A 26,588-nucleotide genomic window follows, 5' to 3' on the forward strand; every position below is an offset into this window, starting at 1 on the left:
CAACATGACGTGGGTCCATTCGTCCCCCAACATATCATAACTTAAATGTTCTCATTCTGGTGTCACTACACAGTAGTGTTGTCAAATAGTTTGAGGGTTTTTCTTCATTCTACTTAAGAAGTGATTAACCCTTCTAACACAATGTCTTGCATTTTCATTCGGGCTGAGATATATGCCCCTTCTGAATGATGAGATAATCTTCTTCTTACTGGGTTACTGACAATGTCACAAAGAAATGTTGCCAGTTATGTCTTTCATCTATTCTAATCTCTTGGACCTTCTACTTCAAGGTCGCGAAATACTTCATGTTATGGCACCGCTTATTCTCTTTCTTCCAATGGAGGCATAATGAGCCTCTCCAGCTGCAAGGACTTTTCACATTTGAAACTTGTCCTGTTTGAAAATGTTTTTATCCCTTCTCTTATTTTTAGGGAATTTGAAAAAAATTATGAATAAATTTAAAAAAATGTTGTCATTTTCTTCAGACTCACAATCAAAACAAATTATAAATAAGAGTTCAATGAATATCAAATAAGTCAAATTCTCTTTTAATCCTTCAAAAGTTATCTACATTTGAAAAGAGTAAAGATTAATGCCGACAAAAGGCTTAGGCTGACTTGGGAAGGTAATGTGTTTCAGGTTAGCTTCCTGCATCCTTGATCCTGGTGTTTTATTGATGTGATGAAGCAACCATTTTGCTTCTCTTCTGGAAATGTTCACTGGTTCTTAGCCTTCGTGAGCGCCTTTGGACTGTGCAATGCTTTGTCAAGAGATGTAAAATATCACCCTTCTGTACAGTGGTTGACGATCTTTGTGTTCGAGCAGCCTTTTCAGGTTTTCAACTCGAACTCTCCTTTGGTTTCAAGACGTTATCTAAAATTTTACGTCTTGAACCCTCATTTTATTCTTCTTCTTATCATGTATTAAAGATTTTATTTTAAAAAATTATTTACAAATAAAATTAACCCTGAGGGGCGGAATGAAGTCTGAAGATAGCCTCTCCACTTAGAAATCCATGTATGATTAGAAGGGACTTTTCAGGCACGTAATGTAGGCCAGGGCTCATGGTTATGAAAGAAAAGGATGAATAGGCCCAAACAAGTGTTTAAGGGTCATCGAACCAAGGATCAATTTGTTCTACTGTCATCAACCTTGCTCTGCCTGATTTGAAACTGCTAGTGCATCTTCTCTTCTTCTTTTTTTCCTTCAATGTTTCACGATCTTTGGGTGAATAAAATTGAAATGTTTGAACCACTCGTCTTGAGGTGTTTGATCGATTTTCTTTCATTTTCTTTTCATTTTCCTCATTTTCAATTTTTTCTTTTCTTTTCCTTTTCTCTTTCTACATTTCTCTTCTTTCTCTTCATAATGACAACTCAATTTAATCTTAGAGCGCATTGTATTTGGTATGCCTCATAGTGTCATGACTTGCTTTTGTAACAAAATCCGGATTGATAATCTTCACTCGTGCGAGCAGATGTTCTTTACCTTTGCCCTCCAGTGTGGAGGGTGATCCTTGGTTTGGGTTGAATCATAAAAAAACTATAGGCTCAAAAGGGGACCACAAGGGATATATATATATATATATATATATATATATATATATATATATATATATATATATATATATATATATATATATATATATATATATATATATATATATAAGGATAAATGAAACAAAGCCGTTCATCATCTCATACATGGAAGTCTTCGTAAAAGAAGTATCCCCAGGGGGACGAATTTTCAGGATTAACCTTATCTACATGAAAACAATATAATTAATGCATGATAGAATTATTTCAATGATTCCTTTTATTTCTTCTTCTTATACGTAGTCCTCGGATGCCCTTGGTTTGTTACACTCTATCTTGTCTTTATTGCAGGAAAGGTCCTCGTCATGCCCCTAGGATTTATTGAGGTTGGGGAATTGATGTCAATGATTAGTCTCTGTATTATTTCGGGTAAGGAGTCCACCAATGGTTCTTTCGGCTTTGGATGGGACATGAAAGGTCTAATCTTGCCTCTTTTCAAAAGCATATAATTAATGAAGTAGCAAAACAACCTTTAACTCATTTGATATTCAAAGAATTACAAGATTAAAACTTGATTCATTGCCCATGACCTTTGGAAAATGACGTAAGTTCATTTAAAAATCCTTTTTAAAAAATTGAGAAAAATGACAAAAACATGTTCAAACAAGATGTTGCAAATGACAAAAAGTTTCACGATGAACAAAATGATTTCTGTGCAGTCAGGATGCCCCCATTATTCTTCTGATGCAGTGGTGTTTGATTCGATCAGGTGCTACATATTGGGCTGTGGTGCCTCACTCGAGCTCGTCATCCATTGTTCCACCAATTCTTGTGTCAATGTCCCATTTTCAACGAGCCTCTCTATCTCCTTGAACAACATCCTACAATTCTCCGTAGCATGCCCCAATGCCCCTAAGTGGAAATTACAGACACTATCTGGATCGTAATTGTGGCTAGAAGGGTTTGGTGGTAATTTCATTGGTTTCGGTTTGAGATGTTGATATTTAATCAAATGTGGGTACAAATCTGAGATAGAAATTTGGAACACCTTCAAAGTATCTTTTGATCGTAGGACCTTCTTTGGGCGACTCGAGCAACCCACCGCCCCTTTTCTTTTGCGGTTGTGAGAGCTCTAGATGTGACATTCGTTCACCTCACCAGCCTTTCGCTCTTCATTTCTTGAGCTTTTGGAAGTGACTTTCAAGTTTCCCTTACTGATTGCATCTTCAATTGACTCTCCAGCCAGCATAAGATCCTTGAAGTCATTCATCGAATTTCCCAACATTAACTCAAAGAAAGGAGCTGGAAGAGAATCGTGAAACATATGTGATATTTTCTCTTTTACCAAAGGAGGTTGAACTTGTGCTGCCACTCCCCTCCATCTTAGGGCATACTCTTTAAAGCTCTCAATAGCTTTCATCCTTATCTTTTGAAGGTGATGACGTTTTGGGGCTAAGCCTTTAACATATTGATATTTCCCCAGAAAAGCATCAGCTAGGTTGACCCATGTCTGGATCTGCTCTTTGTTCAAACAATTATACCATACTACAGCTGGACCATCAAGACTGTCATGGAAGAAATGAATCAACAAATTATCATCATTTAAGTACCCTTCCATCTTTCTACAAAACATCCTCAGATGAATTAGGGGGCAACTGGTGCCATCATATTTCTCAAAATTAGGCACCCTAAATTCATGTGGGATGACCAAGTCAGGGACCAAACTGAGTTCTCTGGCTTCTAACTCCTTGTGAGTGGAATTAACAACCTTCATATTTTTAACGGCTTCATTCAACCACTTGAATTCGTTCTCATACTGCCCATAATTGACGAGGCTCTTCCCTTGGTTTGAGTTAGATGCTCTGGGGAAAATTATTACTCTTGGTGCATTAGTCTGATGAGATTGATTTCCTTTATCCTCCACTTTCTCTCTGCCAACAGCCTTGGTTGCCAGCACCTGGATCATTTGATTCGATGCACTTTGCAGATAACCCGATGCTTGATTCCTCTTATCTTGTTGTAACCCGAGTAACTGTTCTTGCAGCTAATCTTGTGATTTCTCATTAGAATGCTCCCTTGCTTCCATTTGTTTGCTCACGATGATGAGGAACAATATGAATGAATGATCTTGTTATTACTAAACAAAAATCTTTCATAAGTTATTTCCGTGTTTTCATAATTAATGCATGTAAAATACTTAAACAAATACATGCAATGCAAATGCAAATGCACGAGGTGCTAATCCCGAAAGTGACCACTTATAGAATAACCGTTCACTTAGACAACAAGAATTCAATAAGTACACCATGTAGTCGAAATACAACTGTGAGTCTTCATCTCTTCATTTCCTTGAGTCGTACTCTTCATGGGATCTGGTATTGCACCTTCAAAATCGTCGGCGTATTCCATCACATTTGATGACGTCGGATGTCTTGAATCTTAAAATCTTCATTCTTATCTTCCATGCGATGTGGTCTTCTCGTCTTTATGAAGGGTCTTCTCGTCTTGATGAATGGTCTTCTCGTCTTGATGAATGGCCTTCTCGTCTTGATGAATGGCCTTCTCGTCTTGATGAATGGCCTTCTCGTCTTGATGAATGAAATTCTCGTCTTGATGAATGCTCTTCTCGTCCTTGGTACGATTGTATATATCCCTTGACTCAACATCTTGGCCTTTACAGTTTCTTCAATCAGCTTCAGATCTCTTCATTCATCGGGTGTTCTTCATGGATCGTTTGAACATCTCTGGATCTCCTGGTTTGACTACATAGTGGAGAATTGCTTGCCTCAATATGGTCAACCTTTTTGTTAGTCAATCACTTGTGAATTAACACCCCTCGATGACATGAGGATGAAAATGCAATAAAATCACAATAAAATAGACATAGAACAAAAACGGGTTAGTACACATAAGATAAACAACAAGATAGTGGATACCGTAAACATCACATAAAACCTACCCTCACATGCTGGCTACCCAATCATGCTTTAGTAGATCCTACCCGACATGATATCTACCCACATGTTTTGTCATTCATAAAAGATCCTAACCGCATGGTATCTAATTCACATGTTTTGTGCGAAAATATAAAACCTAACCACATGCTTTTCTAGTTCTCATACTTATTGCAAAAATAAATTCGAGGAAAAGGTTAGAATGAGTTTCCCCTTCGTGTCTGCGGACAGAGATTCAACATAAGATGGGCAGAGTTTCAGTATTTCTAAAAGGGTCCTCGAATTGTCCTTTGCTGGTGCCTCCTTGGGCTTGCCAGACCCTCGATCCTCGCCCATTATAGGCTTAAAACGGATCAAGTTCAATTCGAGAGGATACATTTCCCTATGTCCATGCGAGGAAACTCAATGTTTCACTCGTAAACATAAGGCATGTACCCCAGAGGTTAATTGCTAAAGCCCATGCGGAGAAAAGTAATTTTCTCACGTAAGCGTAGCGTTCACCCCACCTAACGGGACAAAGCACAGTAAGAAGACTCTAAATATCGAAAGGTTGTAGCGACAGTAAGGGGAAACCCATAATCCTTTGCCTCGATCCAAGGAAATCAACAAACTAAAGTCAGAAAACTGAAACACGCAAATCACACGTTAGTACAACTATTTATTCGTTAACCAAATAACAAATTAAATGCAAACAAGAAATTTAAAACAAACAAGGGATCAAAAACCAAATTAAAACGAACTTATAAATTTCGTTTGCAAAGACAATTAATTAATTGACTATCGGCCTGACTCTCTAAAAAAAAGTCCCCAGCGGAGTCGCCAAGCTGTCAAAACGATTTTTAAGCGGCGGGAGGGGCAAGATTTTGAAAACCGCATCATTTTTAATTATTCTCTTTTCAATTGAATTTTTAATTAAAACAATGTGATGTTTAGAAAACCTCTCATTTTGAAAATTTGGAAATTCATTTAAGATAAAAACATATGGTTCGAGGAGTCGCCACCAATCTTTGATTAGGGTGTGATTGGGCACCCAAAAACGTTGTCATTTTATAAAAAATTAATTTTAATTAAAACGACAAATTTACGGTCTATGTTACCAAAATCTGGGTTCGGGAGTAGGTTACGCGTGGGGAAGGATTAGCACCCCCACAACGCCCTAAATTGGTACCCAGTTGATTAATTAATGTCTTTGCAACGAAATTTACAAATTCGAATTTAACTTGGTTTACGATCCCTTAAAACAATAAAATGCGATATTTATGATATTCAAAAGCAACAAAATAAATTAAATTAGGATTACCAAGCCATTAGAAAGATAAAGAGTATTCAATTATTTAAAGATATCGAGACCAGATCTTTAGTTCAGTTCTAACGACCTTTTCTCGAAAAATTTAAATAGTCGAATATTTTCTTTTCTTTCGTTCCCAAATTTTACAGTGATAAATCCAAATTTAATTAGGCGTTACTGACGGGATATAATTTTAATTTAAAATTGCCAAAACAACTCTCTAGTAAGTTAGGAGAAGCCATTCCGACATATTTAAATTAAAAGAGTATTACCCTTATTCCAATTATGTGATTAGGTCGAGTTGCAAAAGAGGATAACATACAATGATAAAAAAATGATTATTATTTTAATAAAGAAATATTATAGATTCTAATGTAAAGTGACATATAGGAACACAAATTATATACATATATTTTTATACTATACAGTACAAACTAGACGCATACTAACGTATAATGCATAAACTTGACTCAAATACAACAATAGAAACAAAGCACGTCAAACTACCAATTTTAGAAAATATGTGTACTTGTTAAAATAGGGACTATTTAATATTAAATAAAAGTTTATTATCTTAATTAGAAGCAAAATAATAATCAAAGTTAAAATACAATTATTACCAAGTTGAACAAATAAACTGAATTAAAACACAACACTAATATTGACTTAAACCCTAAACACATAAGTTGGACTAAAAAGAAACATGCAACGATTTATAGATTAAATGTCTAAAAAAAACAAAAATTAAATACACTACAACTTGGGACTTATATTAAATACGGAAAAATATAGAGACACAATCAGAAACTCGAAAACCATGATTTAAGGATGAAAACGCAAAACTCTGAGAATAAGAAGGCCAAATTACTAACAAAAAGATTGCATTCGGGAACCAAAATGAAACAGGTTAAACATACAGGACCTCGCGCTAATAACCCCTAAAACATGATAACATATAGATGATTAACCCTAAATTTCTAATATATATTCTAAATATAAACTAAACCTAACCTAAACTCACACTACCCCAGCCGTTCCTCTCATCTTCTCCCTCACTGCCGATCGGTGGCCGTTATGCCTCCGACTACCTCCCAAACCAACGACAAAAGAAGCCCCTAACCTAAAACCCAACACCTACGTTCTATGACCTTCCAAGAAAGACCCCGACCGAAGCCAAGCGGCTACCGCTACCCTCTATCGCCCGAGTTTCCCCCTAACGACGAAAAGAACTTCCACAACGAAGAAGAAAAGGTAAATTTTTATATGCTTTCTTATTCCTATGGACAAGGTTTCAATTCTAAAAACTCCTAAATAACTTACATGGATTCTATTTACCTCTCTGACCACCGCCGTGGTGGTTACCGGCGACGAAGGACTCGAATCAACAAGGTAAACGCTTCACTCTCTTCTATTCTCTAAACTTTGCTTTGGTTCGAAAGGCACTGATTTCTTTGGGTTCACTCTCTGGAATTTTCTGTTGCTTGTTAACAGATTGCTTTTGCTTTCTTTGAATGATGAGAAGATCTTTTTGTATTAATTTCCCGAAATGGGTAGAATTACAATGTTTTTCCTCCCTTTTGTTTCCCAGGGAAGCCCCCTATTACAAACTCTCAAAATCCCCCCACCCTTTGAATCCTTTTCCGTTCGTGAACCCAGAGCCTTCTTACGCCCATTCCTCTCGAAAATTCCTTTCATTCCTGCCTCCCCTGGTTAATGAAATCTCTCTGCTCATATTCTTGATGCCCCTTACCATTGTTCTCTCCTCCCTCCTCCTTCGAATGTAATGGTTACCCCTCTTTCTATCTGTTGAATACGCTCTCCCTTGAATTATGTGTATCTCTGCTAATGGAGTAATGGGCGTTGCAGGGTATAGGCATGAACTGTTGGTGGTGTTTGCTCGGGGTGCCGAGCCTTGTCTGTCGCGCTTCACGTGGGTGGATGGTAAGCCCGGGTTAGAAATGGTGAAGGCACGGGCATGGGTTGGAAATGGTGTTGTCAGGTCGTGGTACTCCATGCCGAGTTGGAAATGGCACCAGTTTTGTTATTATGCTACAGCAAAGTATGGGAACGGGGTCTACACGCGGTTCACGAGATGTTGTTGGGTGTTCCAGGTTGTAAGTTGAGTGATCGGCACAAACTGATGCAGTGGGAGTGCTGCTTCACATTGACGTGGGCGCTCGGTTATGCGTTTCACGTGGGAGACACTTAGGCGTTGTGGAGCATGGGCAGCCAAGCCATGTCTCAGTCTTCACGGGCGTGGTGCTTGGCAGTAGCATGGGCTTCCTTGGGAGGCATGATCTGCTGCAGTGGATGAGTTCTTCACATTGGGTGCACGTGGGAGGAGTCTGCTGTTGGGTGTCTCCTTCACGTGGGATACACGATCTATTGGCAGCATATGGGTAGCTGCAACTGGATCTGGGCTATAATTGGATTGAACTTGGGCCTGTTCTTGAGCTCCGGGTTGGGTTGCTTGTAATTAGGCCCGATTTGGGCTTGTTTTGTAAATGGACCTTAGACACTTACATTTGGATTTTGGATTATACTTAGGCTTCGATTTATATCTTGAATTCCAACGTGTACAATTCCAATTCAATTAAACACCTCAAGCTTCCACAATCCATCACTTAAATTAGTTCCTCATCGGCCACAAATTCCTTCAAATTAAATCTTGTTAATCTTCAAATGGATTTAAATGACCCGGACAAAATTAGGGTATTACAAACATCATATTTATAGGTAATTTATTTTCTTTTTCTATAAAATTCTTTAAGTTTATTTTCTCTAAAATTTTATAAATTTTAAATTAAGCGGGCTTTAGCGGGTTTAACGGGTAGCCCGCGGTTATACACATTAAACCCGCGGGTTTAACGGTCCAGGCTAAAAACCCCGTAATTTAAACGATCTTCAATTTTTGAGGTCCGAAGTCTGCACGGATCGCGGGTTAAACAGGTAGTCCGCGGGCTTTAACCCATATACCCAGCTCTACTCTTAAACTAACAGTCCTCATTGGTTGGATTTTTTCTACCGATATCATCATGATTTAGATATATGCATGTTGATGGGGGTAAAATTGACCTTAAGTAAAACGGGTAAAAAAATTAGTACATTAGACCAAGATTTTATTTTAAGATCTACTATAAATGTTATAGTGTATGATAAACCAGTCAAGTCCATAAAATTAATTTTTTAAAATAATATTTCTTATTCAAACTCTTCTCGTCGATATAATAAATTCTAATAAAATATAATTTTATTAGATTATCCAATTGGAGTGATAAATTTTAATAAAAAATATATTTTTATTAAAACTCATTACATCAATATAATAAGTTCTAAATCACTGTAATAAATCTCCAATTAATTTTAAAAATCAACTACTGAACCAATTTTTTAACTCACCTTACCTATTGGACAAATTTTGCGCATGATGAGGTCTTACATTATTGGATTTCAACTCAATTTATTATATATGTTTATTGTCATCTTTACTATGACATGTTGCTCATGAGTTTTCAGATTGGGTTATCATGTTCGGTAGAAAGCGGTGGAATTCCCGTGAATAATATAAAGAGAAAATAACCTCAGTGATCAAAAATATCTTATAATATACGATTTTAATCAATTTTTTTTGGATTTGCCAAAATGACCAACTAAATCGCAATGCGATCGATAATTCGCAACGCGATCTCCGGTATCACAAATCAGTTTCCAGATTCGCAACGCAAACTTCGACTATCGCATTGCGATTTACATATTCGCATTGCGATAGTCCAAGTTCGCGTTGCGATAGTCGAAGTTCGCGTTGCGATAGTCGAAATTCGTTGCGATAGTCGAAGTTCGCGTTGCGATTTATTCCAAGTTCGTTACGATAGTCGAAGTTCGCGTTGCGATTTATTCCAAGTTCGTTACGATAATCGAAGTTCGCGTTGCGATTTATTCCAAGTTCGTTGCGATAGTCCAAAATTGCAACGACTGGTGGTATTGCATTTGTTTCTTAAGAATTTTCTCTAAAAATATAGTATTCGCGATGACATGTCGAAGACACGTATTACCACGACCACGACCACGACCATAACCACGACCCTAGATGAGAAGGCGGCGGCGGCGGCGCGCGAGAATCCCCCTTGTTCTCTATCACTCAACAAGGAAGTGGGAAAGCCAAGCCTTAAATACCATTCCCAATAGTGTTTCCAATACTATGTGGGATTGAGGATTACCAACACTTGTTTCCAATACTATGTGGGATTGAACCTTAAATAGTGATATTATTTTTGAATGTTTTGCTTAAAATTGCAATAATCGCGATTGATTGTAGATTGACTTTTAATTATGACATATTTAATCGTATAATACTAATGCTATTGGTTGCTGATTAAGTTGTTTTAAGGTGCATGATTGTTAATTGTTTCCTGAATAATCACATTGTATTGGAAACAAGTGTTGGTAATGCTCAATCCCACATAGTATTGGAAACACTATTGGGAATGGTATTTAAGTCTTGGCTTTCCCACCTCCTTGTTGAGTGATAGAGAACAAGGGGGACTCTCGCGCGCCGCTGCCGCCGTCATCTCGGGTCATGGTCGTGGTCGTGGTCGTGGTAATACGTGTTTTTGACACGTCCGCGCGAATACTATCTTTTTAGAGAAAATTCTTAAGAAACAAATACAATACCACCAATCGTTGCGATTTTGGACTATCGCAACGAATTTGGAATAAATCGCAACGCGAACTTCGACTATCGCAACGAATTTGGAATAAATCGCAACGCGAACTTCGACTATCGCAACGAATTTGGAATAAATCGCAACGCGAACTTCGACTATCGCAACGAATTTGGAAAATCGCAACGCGAACTTCGACTATCGCAACAAATTTGGAAAATCGCAACGCAAACTTTGACTATCGCAACGAATTTGGAATAAATCGCAACGCGAACTTCGACTATCGCAAGACGCGAACTTCGACTATCGCAACGCGAACTTCGACTATCGCAATGCGAATATGTAAATCGCATTGCGATAGTCCAAGTTCGCGTTGCGATAGCCAAAGTTCGCGTTGCGAATCTGGAAACTGATTTGCGATACCAGAGATCGCGTTGTGAATTATCGATCGCATTGCGATTTAGTTGGTCATTTTGGCAAATCCAAAAAAGTTGGTTAAAATCGTATATTATAAGGCATTTTTTGTCACTGAGATTATTTTCTCTAATATAAATGTAAGAGATTCAGCCACTTGTGTTTGTTGATGGAGATGAGGTTTTAATTTTTAGAAAATAAAATTAAGATTATAGATTAGGGCTGATCTCATCACTCCCAATTCATGGATGAAGAGGATTTGAATTTTATATCACTCGTCATTTATAGATTAGGTTTTGATTTTCTCATCACTTATGGATAAGGGTTTTTAATTTTTATATCATATTAGTAAGTATATTTAGTTAGTTGATGAAATTGTTTATCTTTGTTATTTTATATTTTCTTAGGTCATGATTTTTAGATTTATTAGGAGCAATCTTCTTTTCTCTCCTAAAATCTCCTCTTCCGCTCCCCTTTAGATAAAATCGTGAGTAAATTTAAGCACGAACCAATTGATCTCGGTTTAGAATTTATGGGAAAATTGGAAGGTTAAAGGATTTTTTAAGTAAATAAATAAAGAAGTTTGAGGGTTTATTTAAGATTTTTTTTTTGGCAAAAATTAAGGACCTTGACTCATTGTACCTTGACTTAAATGCTTCATTTAACCAGCGAATAACTGGACTAGATTAAATTCAGCTATTCTTGTCGAGGTAGAATGAGCCGGATAGACAAATTGCATCATTTAAAAATATCACATTATATATTGTAATCACTATATTTTTACCCAGCCTATTTTTAATATTATTAGTATTATTATTATTACAAATAAATAAAATATTAATTTTATTATTATTATTATTTACATACAAAACCAAACCTAAATATAAAATTAGAATACCCGAAGCCCATAAGAGGAGGCCCACGTGGATTAGAATTTTGTGTTTTCCTCTTCAGCCACGAAAAGTTACAACCGTTGGATCAGATCTAATCTAATGGTCTAGATCAACTGCAACATTAGGGTTTCATCATTAACCTTAGATGGTGTAGTAGCTAGGGCTGTAAATGAGACGAGACAGATCGCGAGCTATTCGAGATTGACTCGATCAAGGCTCAATAAATACTCGGATCGAATGGACTCGACTCGAGCTCGACTCGAGTTCTTAACGAGCCGAAACGAGCTACTCGATATTCGACTCGAAAAGCACATGTTATATTATAATTTCAGATTTTTTAAAATTACATTATTAAAATATATTAAAAATACACCATTGATAATTATAAAATTTTAAAAATATATTAAAAATTCTATAATACAACTACCCTCAAATTTTAATTAAGCACATGTTAGATTACACGTGTTTGGTTGATTTTTTTTCTTTTTTCTTTTTAAATTTTTACTGCACAAGTACTTGACAACATAGAAAAATAAAATAAAAAATAAGAAAAACAGCCAAACAATAGAAAAATTGAAAATGGTTAAAAATTATTTTTGAATAAATATTCTTATATTTATTTTAAATTAATAAAAAATATTTATCTAATGAAAAATATTTAATATATTTCTAATGATAATATTTTTAATAACTAATTTTTTAAATTGTTGTTATATTTTGAGGTTTCGGGTTCAAATATCATAAATGTCAAGGGTTTGAGCATTTAATATCAAGATATTATATTGTACTTACCTCATAAATCAATATTAAGTCGATTAATTAATGTCTTTGCAATGAACCCTAAACTCCAAATCCTAAACCCTTAATCCAATTATGTGATAGGGGTTAAGTTATGCACATGAAGGTAACATACAAATTATGCAAAATGATGTTATGCGACTCCTAAATAATCATTCACATACTTATACATAAACATATCAACATGCAAAATAAATATACACAACTAATTAAAGAAAACAATCCTAAACATGGACTAAATTAAGAGAAACCTAAATGTGAGGACTAATTTAAGCTAAGATGATTAAATTCATGTAAATGTAAAATTAAACTTACAAAATTGGAATTAAACCAATGACTTAAATACAAAATGCGCATAAACTACAGGGTCTTATATGGAATTGATCTTATTCGGTTTAAGCTAAAATAATATAGAAAATAACATAAATGACACCTGAACATTTAAAACTAATAAGAAAATTTAAACAAATATGATTGAAATACAAAAATTAAAATATAACATACCAAACTATAAATTTATTAAACAAGTGACTCACTTGTATCAAAATACACTTTCAGAGCTCTACAGTGAATAATATATTTCATGTTTCTTCCATAATGAGCTTCCTATTCTAAATGATTTTCAACGCAACATTGGTGGGATATGGGCATATGGCAAGTAAATAGAGGGATTTTACAAGTACGTGCATGCAACTTTCCAGTATCCCACATCGGTAGGTTTAAGGAAGTTTTGCGCTGGGGTTATTATAAAAGGCGAGGATACGCAGAGTAAGGGCAGCTTTGCGTTGGGCGCAATGACGCAACTCATGAGGTTCTAACCGATGCGCGTCAATTGCTAGTTGAAAATTATTTCCAATCAAGCTTGAATTGAGCTCAAAACCGAGCTTGAGTCTTGAGTTTCAATTGGGCTTCTGATTTTTTTTAATTTGAGTTTTTTCGAGCCTTTTTGAGTTCGAGTCGAGTTTCAATATTATGTTACGAGTTTGAGTCAAGCTTAAAAAATTTTAGCTTGCGAGTTTTCTAGTCAAGTTGAGCTTATTTATAAAGTTTCGAGTTCGAGTCGAGTTAAGCAATACTCGAGCTCGACTCGACTTGTTTACACCCCTAGTAGTAGCCGCCGGTGTCATCACCAAAACCAGCGCCGTGGCCAAGCGATTCCAACCGTCGTTTCCAAATCTGTCTAGTCATCCATCCACGTTGATCATCGAAGACATCTTTAAGTCGAAGCATATCCGAACCAAATTTCATCAGTGATCTCAACAAAACCCTGAAAAATATGGGGCATTAAAAAATGAAATCCACCACATGCAAACAGAAACAATGATTGTCAGAGGAGCAAGTAGAGATTAGGTCTTATTTTTGTAAAAAATGGGTATCTTATCTTTGTAAAATTCATGTATAAAACCCCAAAAGAGAACATGTAAAAGGGATCCATTTTTCCCTCATTCTCACAAGAAGTAATACAAAAAAATTCAAGTTAAAAAACATTTTCTTTTTTTTTCCAACAAGTTTTGAATAAAAAATATTTAAAGGGGTAGAATAGTTTACCAAAGAGAGGGGAGAGCTTTGTGCCGTCGGGGGATTCATTGGAGTAGTAGAAGCCGAAAGGTTGGATTTTAGTTTAGGGGTATCTAGGCCTTACTTAGGGGGTTTCGGCTTTGGTTTGTGTCTAGGTGGGTAGATCGGGGTATTTAGGTTTTTTTATTGGTGGTCGACGCGGTGGTGTTGGGCTTTGGTGAGGTTGTCGGTTAGGAAGAGAGAAGGAGAGTTGAGTGAGAGTTTAAAATTTTTTAGGGTTTTAGGTTAGAAATGAGTTCAAACAAAAAAAGTATGTTTTACTATAAGAGTTTAGGGGTTAATTTTGCTTAGGTCCCCAGAAAGTTGTCTCGTATTTGCATTTTGATCACCTGCAAGAACTGTTTTGATTTTAGTTTTAATCTTATTGACATGATCTTGTAATTTTCGCATTTTTGTTTATTAGTGCATATTTGACTTATAAAAACGAAAAATCACGTTTTAGTCCTCCAAAAGTGCCCATGTTTTCGCATTCTGGTCACTAAACCTCGTTCTTTGATTTCCTTCAATTGTAGCTTTCTAACTTTTGTTATTTTTCATTTTGGTCATTTTTTGCAATTTTCTTTATTTAATATTGATTATTAATTTTAATTTCTTCATATTTTAATCATTTTTATTTATTGTTCATTTTAATTTATTTTGCTTAGGAAACTAATTATTATTTTATTATCTAACTTCTCAAAAAAATATTCAGATTGTTCGAATAAAGATTTTTAATTTTGGATTTATTTAATTTAATTTTTTATAATTTTTATTTATTCGATTATATACGGTACCTTTTCAATGTCTATTGACTTTTACATTAATATTTTGTATTAAATCACATAGATTAAAGACCTGTCTTGGTTTTATAATATGTATAGCCTCTCTCACTCTGTTTTTTTATGACTAGCCCCTACTGTCTCTTGCTTTATGATTTGGTCTTAGAACAAATTTTTTTTTTTTACTTTAGATTAAAATTTTATATTTATCTTTTCTTTAATTTATTCTACAATTAGTAAATTAGATTTTTGAATTTTAGCCTATAGATTTAGGTCTTTTCACACTTTAGTCAAAATTTTTTATATTTATTTGACATAATTAATTAGGTAAATTAGAGCCTCCACTTTAGTTTTAATTTCACCTTAGTTCTTTAATTTAGGGAGTAATTTGAGTTGGCCCTCGCCTATATGGCCAAGGGATCATCTGGATTATTCGGCTCATTAATTGATTAAAATCAGTTAGGATTAATATTAGAGACCTCACTTTAGGATTAGTCCTTTAAGATCTCTAATCTTCATAAATTGACACTTTAAGTTAGGATATCCTTTAATAAACTCACCTAGTAAAATTAGGTTATAATAGATTGATTGACTAAACAAGTTTTTAAAACCTAAGACAATATTCACTTATTAGGGAGTTAATAGTATATCTCCCGCAAGCATGCTCAGGGGGTGACTACTAGTGATTCCCGAAGTAGGTTGACATCCTTTTCAAGACTGCATCATGATTTCTTAAAGCCAAGGTAATGTACGGTTATTGGGCATAATATTTTAATCTCCTATATTCATGGTAGAGGCAAACACTATTAGCTTAAATAAATGAACATCCTTTTCAACTATGCATAAATAGTAAATTTTTTATTAAATAAAGTTTAGACTCAGGATTTCCAATTTTTTTAAATATAGGGTAATCAACTAGGTACCAATTTTTGGGCGTTGTGGGGGTGTTAATCCTTCCCTACGTGTAACCGACTCATGAACCTTATTTCTAGTTTTTTGTATACCCCCAAACTCGGTATTTTTATAAAATAAAAATGTTTTATTAAAATTACCCAATTTTATGGTGTTCCAATCAAACCTTAAATGGTTGGTGGAAACTCCTCACATTTCAAAATATTTTCAAAGAAAAACCCCTAAGTCGTACAAGTTTTCCCCATTTGGGCAAAAAATGGTGTCGATAGCTTGGTGACTCCGCTGGGGAAATTTTGTTTTCCATAACAACTTGAGAGTCAAGCCACGAGTTGGTTACCCTATTTTTAGGACTCTGGAAATTACGAGTTCGATCTTATTTAATTTACAGTTCATTATGTTATTTCAAAAAAAAAGGAAAAAAGATTTTCTCTCTGGTTAATGTTTACACTTTTGTGAATTTATTTAGGATTGTTTCATATCATAGCTCTAAACCCAAACTCAATCCCGGTTTACCTAAGTAGGGGGAAACGTCACACCTCATGGGGAGCATTGGGCTTCCTCGTGTAGGTTTAACAAATCATCTGGTTATCGTAAAAAGGGCTTGTGGCAGTAATGTCTTCCGATAGGACCGAGAATGTGATAAATGTTCAGACTTGGTCAGAATATGGACAAGCGCGATTTGGAAATAGTATTGTAGCTGGTAAAGAATATGTGATGCCAGGGAAGGTTATTATTGATGTCAAGCAAACACATTGGGCAGAGTTGTCAAGAATTTGGGCTAGTTGGGATGAGACGAAGAAAATACTGTTCGGAGAAGTCTATGAAGACATAATAGAGTTACTAAGAGTACCGATCGACACAGTTGTCATTTGAGCTTTGCCTAAATGCTAGAATCTCGAGTATCATTGTTTTACCTTTGGCAAAGTAGATATGACCCCTACCCTCGAAGCGTATACCGCCTTGCTGAACATACCAAACGTCAAAAGGCATTCGCTTTACAATAAGGCCACCTGATCTAAAGGATTTGTAACCAAGATGGTCACTTTGACTGGGAAGACAAAAAAATGGGTCGTAGAATATATTTAGAACGATGGGATCTCGTGGGATCAACTAAAGGGTTTGATCTATAAGCAAGCACCGAACAAGAAAAAAAAGATATGTTTGCCTTTGCTGTACATGGTTTGGTAGTTTTCCCGAGAAAGGAAGATCACTTCAATATTGTCATAATAGATTTTCTCGAAGTCATTACTAGGAAAACAAATCCCACACTAGCCATCCTAGCAGAAACATTCATGTCTTTAAACAAGTGTAGACGATCAGGTGGTTGTCAATTTATTGGTTGTGTATCTCTCATTATAGTATGGTGGTGGAGCTATTCCTGGATAGTCGAAAGAGGTTGGGCCCGAAAGTATCAGTTAGATTTTTCTCCCTTGGTAGATTTTCTTGAAAAATGCAAGATTCCAAATCCTCGCAGAAGAAAAAAATGGATTGAGGCTCTACGAAATATGAAATATACCAAAGTAGTCTAGAAAGCGTATTGGTTGCCCAATGAAGACATATTGTACAAATATGGCAATGAGAACTGTGTTATGTTACATGGACTATGGGGAGTAATTAACTACTCTCCTTTGATGATACTTCGATAGTTTAGTGTTCGATAGTTCATACTAATTACTCATGGACTGAAAAATACAAAATTTTCCTTTTTGACCCCGAATTATAGAGATCAAATCTCGAAGATATATAATGTTTGACAAAAACCCTATTTCTTAAATTTTAAGATGATAGAACCAACATTCACGCCAGCCTATGAGGTTTGGAGGATGGGTAGAATCAATGATAATACCCCGAAACCAAATTCAAAAGATGGGTTAACCATGGAAAATGATTAAGAAGGCTCCTGACTAAAGCCAAGCTATTAAGAGAAGAAATCAGACTAATGAATCTGGATAGAGAAAAAGAGAAAATAAGTTTCTCAGATGAGAAAACAATATGGGAACTCGAGCTAGTAAAGCAATATGGGGTGGTAAAATAATTAACCAAAGAAAAAGAGAGATTCCAAGAGACTTTTGATGCCCTAGATCGAGATTTTGAAAAGAATATGAAGGCTAAGGGTCTACATCATACAACTAAGGCTTTGAAAGTGAAGTTAGATGGAGTAGAAAGAAGACCAAGAAGAAGCAAGGAGGAAAATAATCGAGCTATGCAACTTGCCCAAATATTAAGGAAACTAAGAGATGAGGCTAATCAAGAGTCAGAACAAAGGCAAACACAAATTGAGCAACTTGAATCACAACTTATTAGTTTATAGGCGACTTTTCAAAATCCCTACAATAGAAATTGCATTTTCCTTCGAAGAGAGAATGAGACCTTGAAGAAAAGAATAGTTGATTTAGAATGAGGTGACTTGATTTACTCATTAACTCAAGAAATGACTAGGCAAGAAAATAAAGCTTTGAAGAGTAAGATTGTTGAGTTGGAGGCTACAGTGCAAAGATACAATGAACGAATCCAACATCTCGAAGGAAGCCGGCCTTTAACCAATCTAGAGCTTAGGACTGCAGTGCTCTAAGCTAATGATACCATTCAGATGCAACATGAAGCGATAGAGAATAAAATGGAACAGACTAGCAAGGTTGCTCATCAAGTCTTTGAGATGTCTAAAGAAGTTGTTGTCTTGAGAGTCTTTGTTGTTCCAGAATCTGAAGAAGAGTGACACATTATTGAGATGATGGTAGAGCTCAAGAAGTTAGGAGATATGGCTAGATATTATATGTAGTTCTTTGTTGGCGTCTTTTATTTCCCTAAGTTTTTAGGCATTGTGTGCTGTTGAGAACTTTTGAATGAACTGGTTATTCTGTAATCAATATCTTTTGCAATAACATTTTCATGTTTTTCCAATCTTTAAGTCTTAATGCATTGCATTCTAACATTCATTCATCCATTCAATAAAACACCAAAGTAACTCAGTAAGATTTCTAATTGTAGTTACCCTTGCCCTCAATAATGGTAAAGAGACCACACACCCCTACAGTACTTGTAAGTCAACCAAGAAAATGGAAAAGAGATTACCCGAATTGAGCAAGATCAACGAGAAAAGCAAGAAGAAATGAGAGAGATGTTGAGTAAAATTGAAGCAGATATAGCAAGTTCACAGCTTGACTTACTGAAAAAGATATAGGACATATTTGAGAGGCACTCGACCTCTAGTAAAGGTCACAATAATCAACATGCGTCACCCGTTAAGTCCCCTTACACCCTCTAGGGTTCGGTCCACAGCCATCTCATACACCAGGATTCAGGCCAAACCCTCAGTACCCTCTAGGCTTTACACCCATTCATATCACTACATCGTTCGCCGACTCCACAAGAGGCTTGACAAGGAGTCTACTTTGCCAACCCATAACCTTATGGAGAACCCTCAAATTACCCGCATATGGCAATAGCAAGACCAGACAAGTCCGACCTGGAGGATTTAACAACAGATTTAAATGAAACAACTGAGTGAGAGAAAATAAACACTAAAATCGCTCAACAACTCAGGAACATAAAAGAGAGAATGAAATATGTAGAAGTTATAAAACCATTTTATGGGATAGACGCCAGGGAACTAAGTCTAGTCCTTGATCTTTCTCTGACCCAGAAATTTAAAATGCCAAATTTTGAGAAATATTATGGAACCACATGCCCCTCATCACACCTTACAATGTTCTGTCAAAGGATGTTTGGTTATGTAGAAAATGAGAAGATGTTGATCTTTTGCTTTCAGAATAGTTTAATTGGTCTGCAGTAAAATGGTACAACCAGCTGACCAAATTTCATATCAAGTCATGGAAAATCTAGGAAAAGGTTTTATGGAACAATATCGCATGTAACCGACCTGGTGTTGGATTGTTGGACTCTCTAAAATATGAAGAATAAACATAACGATATACCTTTAGGCAGTACACCCAAAGGTTGTAAGACGTAGTAACACAACTCTAACTACCACTGCTAGTAAAAGAAGCCACCATCATTTTTGTGAACACACTCAAGGCCCCGTACCTCGGGTATTTATTGTGAACGTAACCAAAAATTTAACTGACTTGGTCATTTCAGTCAAATTGATTGAAAACACCATAAGAAGTGGCAAGATAAACGGGGGAGAATGATCTAGAAACTCACTTATAAAAGAAAGGAGAATGAGGTGAACAACACGAACACCTACAATAAGAATACAACTAATGTTACCATTGCCAATCAAGGAGCTGAGAAGCCACGCACAGATACAAATAGAGGGCCATAAAGGAGGCTACAAAAATGTCTTTCACCCCAGTGCCAGTAGCATACTCAGAAATTTAAGCCTTATTATGTAAGGCAAACGTGGTATGACCCTATAAGATACCTCCCCTTCAACCACTGTATCTCTACTGGTATGATACCAATGCCCATTGTGAGTACCAATATGGAATTACAGGTCACAACATTGAGAACTGCATGGCATTCAAGAGAGTCATGCAAAACATGATCACCACCGGAGACCTGAAATTTGAGATACCCTGCACTACTACACACCCCTTGCCAAATCATGGGGGGTTAAAGAATGAATATGATATGTGGAGAAAGCAATAAGAATATGAATAACAAGGTTTTGGATATCAGATCCCCTCTAGACTGGGTTTTCAAGCAATTATGTGAGGGTGACATTATCAATTGTAGCTTGAAACTGAAGCCAAATGATTGTGAGTTATACTGTTGCTATCACCAAGAGGAGAGGCATGAGATCCAACATTGTCCTGAATTTAAAGGGTTGCTTCAGATGATGATGGACAACCAGAAATATAATTCTTTGATTAAGCTGAAAAAAGAAATAAATTGACGTGTATGCGTCTAAAGAATCAGAAATGACATACGATGCCAGGAAACTTGTAATCATCATAGTTTGACCCCGAGCTGATAGTTCATCAATAACAAATCCAAGGGTTGTGATTACCGTTCCAACACTATTCCCATTCAAAGACACCCATCGAGTACCATGGAATTATGCCGCTCATGTATCAATTCCTAAGGAATCAGAATCCATAGAAAAGATTCAAGCATTTGAGAAGGTAGAGGAAGTAAAACAAGATAAACTCACCACCAAGGAAGTAAGTGAAGTAGGTCATTTCACCAGAACTGGGAGATCCTACTCTCCCAAAGCATCAAAGGAAGTTGAGAAAGCAAAAACGAAGGCTAAAACACTCGAGGTACCTAGAATATTCAATGAGGAACCTCCACCGGTGATTAACAAGCTGGTGATAGAAGCTCAGGCCCATGAATTTTTTAGCTTCCTAAAGCACAATAAATACAATATAATGGAGTAATTACATAAGCAACAAGCAAAGATCTCGATACTAGATATATTAATAAGTTCAAAAGTACATCACAATGCCTTGCTGAAGGTACTAAACCAGACATTCATCCCAGAAGATATATCTTTGAACAAGCTTGATCACATCATGGGACATATAGCTGCCGACAACTACATAATATTCACTGAGGATGAGATCCCCGATGGAGAAATGGGATCTATCAAGGCCTTGAACATCACCACTCATTGCCATGGTCACTTGTTGTCGGGAGTCCTGGTTGATAACGGGTCTGCACTAAACGTGATGCCATTAGTTACCCTACAAAGGCTACCCATTAATATCTTCCATTTGAAAGACTACCACCATGTCGTCAGAGCATTCGATGGAACACGAAATGATGTAATGGGTAAAATAGAGATATCATTCTAATCAGACTCGTCTAGTACAATGTTGATTTTAAGGTGATGGACATACATCGTACCTACAATTTCCTGACGGAATGCCATAGATCCATGCTGCTGGGGTGGTCCCTTATTCTCTACACCATAAAGTAAAGTTTTTCATCAATGGATGATTGGTCAGCCTCGGAGTCGAAGAAGAAATTATCGCTTCTGTAACAACCAATGCCTCATACATCAATATTAATAAGAAAACTTTGGAGTGCTCTTTTATGGCTCTAGAATTTTTCAATGCAACCTACGTTGCTAAGGGGAGTGAGATTCCACAACACAAATTATCCAACTACACCAAAATATCTGTCAGACAAACTCTAGGGAGAAGAGATGAGGTTGAAAAAGGTTTGGGAAAGAACCAACAAGGGATAATACGTCCCATATTCATTAAAATGAAGAATGATTGCTTTGGGCTCATATATAAACCCACATATCAGCAATGAGACAAAGACATAAGGAAGAAGGTCGAGGCAAGAAAGCCCAAACTCTCAAACTCATAGGGGAAGATGCCTCTTAGGAACGTATGTTATTCCCTCCTCTAAATCACACTTTTAGGCTCTGAGGGGTGTATGGCTTGGAGCAGCAGTAGAACAAATCCCTCAAAGACGAGGTGAAGATAAGAGAGCCAAAAATGTTTATTGAGGTCGTGAAAGGTTTGTCCATTAACATGATCTCTGAAGATGAACCTGGAAAATATCTGGATGATTTTACCCTTGCTTCCCAGGTGAAAAATTGAGCAACTGGACTATAGAGGATCTCCCTGTAGTCTTTAAGATTAATTCAAAGTAATACCTGGAACCACCCCTATGCTTAGGTCTGAGAGTATTAGGGGATCTTTTGTAAGGGTAGATCATTTCAAAACTACTTCCATATTAATGAAGATGTTTTTTTGTTTCCAAAATGGCAATCACTTTTATATTTTATGCATTTTACATCATTCATTCATTCATTAGTCTTTACATTTATACCCTTCGGTCATTATCCAAATGTGTATCAAATTTTTCTTTGTAGATGGCACCACAATGTCAATAGCACGAATGTTTTTTAGTCCAATCATGAGATGAATTTAGTGCGACCTATATGTTTTGAAGAGGTCAATGAGTATGGATATGAGGTAGATTGTGATGTTCCTAACGAGCTGCTAAAACTAGTAGAAAGATAATATAAATAAACATTACCTCATAAAGAAGAAACTGAGATTGTGAATTTGGGGACGGAAGAGGAAAAAATAGAACTAAAGATTGACACTAATCTATCCGCAGAAATTAGACAAGAACTGATAAACTTTCTCCAAGAATTCATAGACATCTTCGCGTGGTCATATTAGGATATGTCGGGATTAAGTACATACATAGTGGTGCAGAAACTTCCAATAAAGCTTGAATGCAATCTCATTCAACAAAAACTCATAAGGATGAGGCTAGAGATGCTGCTAAAAATTAAATAGAAAGTAACAAAACAGATTAACGCGGGTTTCGTTCAAGTAGCCAAATATCCAAAATGGATGGCCAATATAGTCCCGGTACCAAAGAAAGATGGGAAAGTCCACATGTTTGTGGATTATCGAGATATCAACAAGGCTAGCCCCAAAGATAATTTTCCTCTACCTCATACAGATATCCTAGTGGATAACACAATAGATGATGCATGGTTCTTATTTATGGATGATTTCTCTGGCTACAATCAGATCTAGATTAGTCCCGAGGACATAGAGAAAACTACATTTGTGACTATGTGGGGAACCTTCTACATAAGGTAAAGCCATTCGGATTGAAAAAAATATTGGGGCAAGTTATCAAAGAACAATAGTGACCCTCTTCCATGACATGATATACAAAGAAATTGAAGTATATGTGGACGACATGATTGAAAAATCTTGTGTAACATCCTAAACTATGGGTTAGTGACTAAATCGTAAAGTTTTAGAATTTGGTGACAAAAGTAAAAGAATGGAATAGTTCAATGATTATTTAGAAATACTACTTGAAAGATGTTAGTAATTATTAGATGAATTGAAGGGCAAAAGGGTCATTTGTAGGGAAAATAATTAAGATGGATATATATTAAACACGTGGAAGAGAAGAGGAAACAAAGTGGTTTCTAGACTTCTCTTCATCTTTTTTCTTCCTTCACACGTGAAAACCAAGAGCTAAAGGTGAGTTTTCTGATTTCTGAGTTTCTAGTTAAATTTAAGGTTGAGTTTTGATTATTAGGTGATAATTAAGCTTAAGGAGGGCTTAAATTGTTTTAAAACAATAAAATGAAGAGAATAGAGGGAATTAAAGAAAAGAGAGGAATAAGTGAAATCTTGAAAGAGGGTTATTTAATGAGGTTTAAGAGTGAATTTGACTTGTCATCAATCTAATTAACATGTATGAAGTGTTAGAAATGGATTTGTAACATGTTAAAATTTGGGTATGATTCTTGAAATTCATAAGGAGGAGAGGATATGGAGGTTAAAAAAGCGATTATTAAGTAGAAATGAGTGCAAGTATGTGTATAAAAGTTAGGAATATTAAAGGAAGTGAAAGATGAAGATTTGAGCTGAAAAGAGAGTGAATTTCGTGCTCAAGATGTAATTTCTGGGTAGTGTGCATCGATGCATCTTCAATGTGTATCGTTGCACTCTCAAATGAATGAACATTGAATACAATTAGTAAATCGATGCCTAAGGAGTGCATCGATACACCCCATTCAAATACAAACATCGAATGTAAATTGTGTACCGATACAGGGGTAGTGCATCGATGCACATGCAAAAGGATGCGGTAAACTGTAGAGTGTACCGATGCATTTCAATGTAAATGGAATAAATCTTTATTTAAGTCTAAGAAATGATAGATTATAGTATATCAATTGGATATTTATAGTATCAATATATGATTGTGTAGACATCGATGAAAAGGAAAGTTCGGATAGGTCGACAGAGTAAGATACGCAAGGAAGAACAGGAGCTCATGAGTGTTCATTGAGACCAGGTGAGTACATGATATTAAGTGTACGTTATGTATAGGGAATTAAGACTTACGATAAGTCTAATTCCAATATTATGTGATCAGGGGTACTGAAGCATAAACATATAGTGATAACTGAAGCATAAACATGTAGTGATATGGTGCTAAATGTATTGTATATGAGTAAATGCATATGTTTAATTGATTGATTTTATCTTTATATGTGACCTATGTAAATGTATGTATGTATGACAATATGTTATGTGATCCCATGAGATAAAATATATATGTGAAAGTGATATGACTTATATGTGTTTCTACTAGAATGTTACGTGATATGCTATGTATGCTAAATGAGTAATGTGAATACATGTTCGTATAATAAGATAAATTAGATGTTATAATTGAATGAAGGGATTGTATGAGAAAATGTATGTGCGAAAATGTGTTGTATGATAGTGATCTATGAGATATTGATAATAAGTCATAAGATTACATGCATATGTAATACACGTTAAAAGATAAGAAATAATATGTTATATGCATATGAGAAAAAGGTATATGTGAATTATATAAAATGGGATAAAGAACTATGTGATGTACCATGTGTGAAAATGATGAATAATGTGAATTTCATGGAAAAATTCTACGTGAAAGTAAACTACGTGACTATGTGATCATATGAAATGTGATAAAGAGCTATGTGAAAGAACTATATGATATGAATATGTGAATGTGTAATGAAGTAAAAGATAATGCCCATGTCATGTGTTATAAAAGCTATAGGTATAGTTGGCATGCCAAGAGTCGAGGATTCTACGTTGTCCTACGGGACATATGTGTTCTAGTAGTCCTACGGGACATATGTGTTCTACGTGGTCCTACGGGACATATTGGTCCTACGAGACAAATTCTACGTGGCCCTAGTGAGAATTATACGAGTTGTGGTGACAACATAGTGCACAACCTCTATGTACTCACATACCTTAAGTTCTCAGTAGTGTACATGGGCTAACAAAAAAGATAACAATAAAATGTGAGTTGTAATGAGAAATGAGTTACATGTTTTATATGATGATATATGTGAATGTGTGTATATGTTACAGGAAAGAATGTGTGTTATGGGTTATGGCATTTTCTATGGGATGTATATGAATATATGTTAATGTATATATATATATATAAATGAATATGAATGACTCATATGATGATGTAAGAACATGTTATAAGATATAGAATACGAAAAATAAGAGATCATATGAACAAGAGATAAGAGATAGAAAGGATAATCATATAAGAGTATGAGAAAATATAAATGATGACATGCATGTGTGTATGTAATTGTTACATGAAAAAGTATGTATATCAGTATGACGTTGTATTACATGATATGTACATGCATTTGATAATTTACATATGTATTTATATGTCTCACTAAGTCTATGACTTAGCATGTGAGTGTTTTACACGTAGGTTCAGGAAAGTAGGAAGAGAAGCTAAGAGGAGCAAGATAGGTTAGTTTCTCCTTATCGAAGGTCAGATCAGAACCTAAATGAATAACATGTATTTTGTTATATATAGAATCTAGTTGGCATGTAGTTAAAAGATTTGTATTAGATACGTTCTGATCAGTTTTGTAAAAGCATATGTTTTGTATCATAGAAAATAAATGGTTTTATTAGAAATATCAAACTGAATCTTGGGTATTTTGTAAAAGTAAATGTTTTGATAAGTTAATGTGATACCTCAGACTCGTATCCGGGTCAGGTACGGGTTGGGGTGTTATATTTAATGGTATCAGAGCAAAGGTCTAGCCGATTCTAGGCTTAAACCGAATGTAAAGGAGTTTTAAAAATGTGTACATGCCAACATAGAGTGAAAAAAATTCTGATCTGATAGTGTAAGGAGTATGTTGTCTTGCTAATAGAATAAGAATTGTATGATATAGTAGAAATATGATTGCAATAGTTTCGAAATAAAGTGAGAGGTAAACCTAATTATGATAGGAATTCACCTGCCCTGGCCAGGTAGGATGAAGAGTTGATACATCAGGAAGTGCCT

At 35.6% G+C, this 26,588-nt stretch overlaps 1 pseudogene; it reads left to right on the plus strand.

The window, feature by feature from the left end:
• The first annotated feature begins 13,319 nt into the window (after positions 1-13,319).
• On the plus strand, positions 13,320-13,458 carry LOC120177846 (annotated as a pseudogene).
• The last annotated feature ends 13,130 nt before the right edge of the window (positions 13,459-26,588 follow it).

Source organism: Hibiscus syriacus, unplaced genomic scaffold, assembly GCF_006381635.1.
Source record: "Hibiscus syriacus cultivar Baekdansim isolate YM2019G1 unplaced genomic scaffold, ASM638163v2 tig00003454_pilon, whole genome shotgun sequence".
Lineage (NCBI taxonomy): Eukaryota > Viridiplantae > Streptophyta > Magnoliopsida > Malvales > Malvaceae > Hibiscus > Hibiscus syriacus.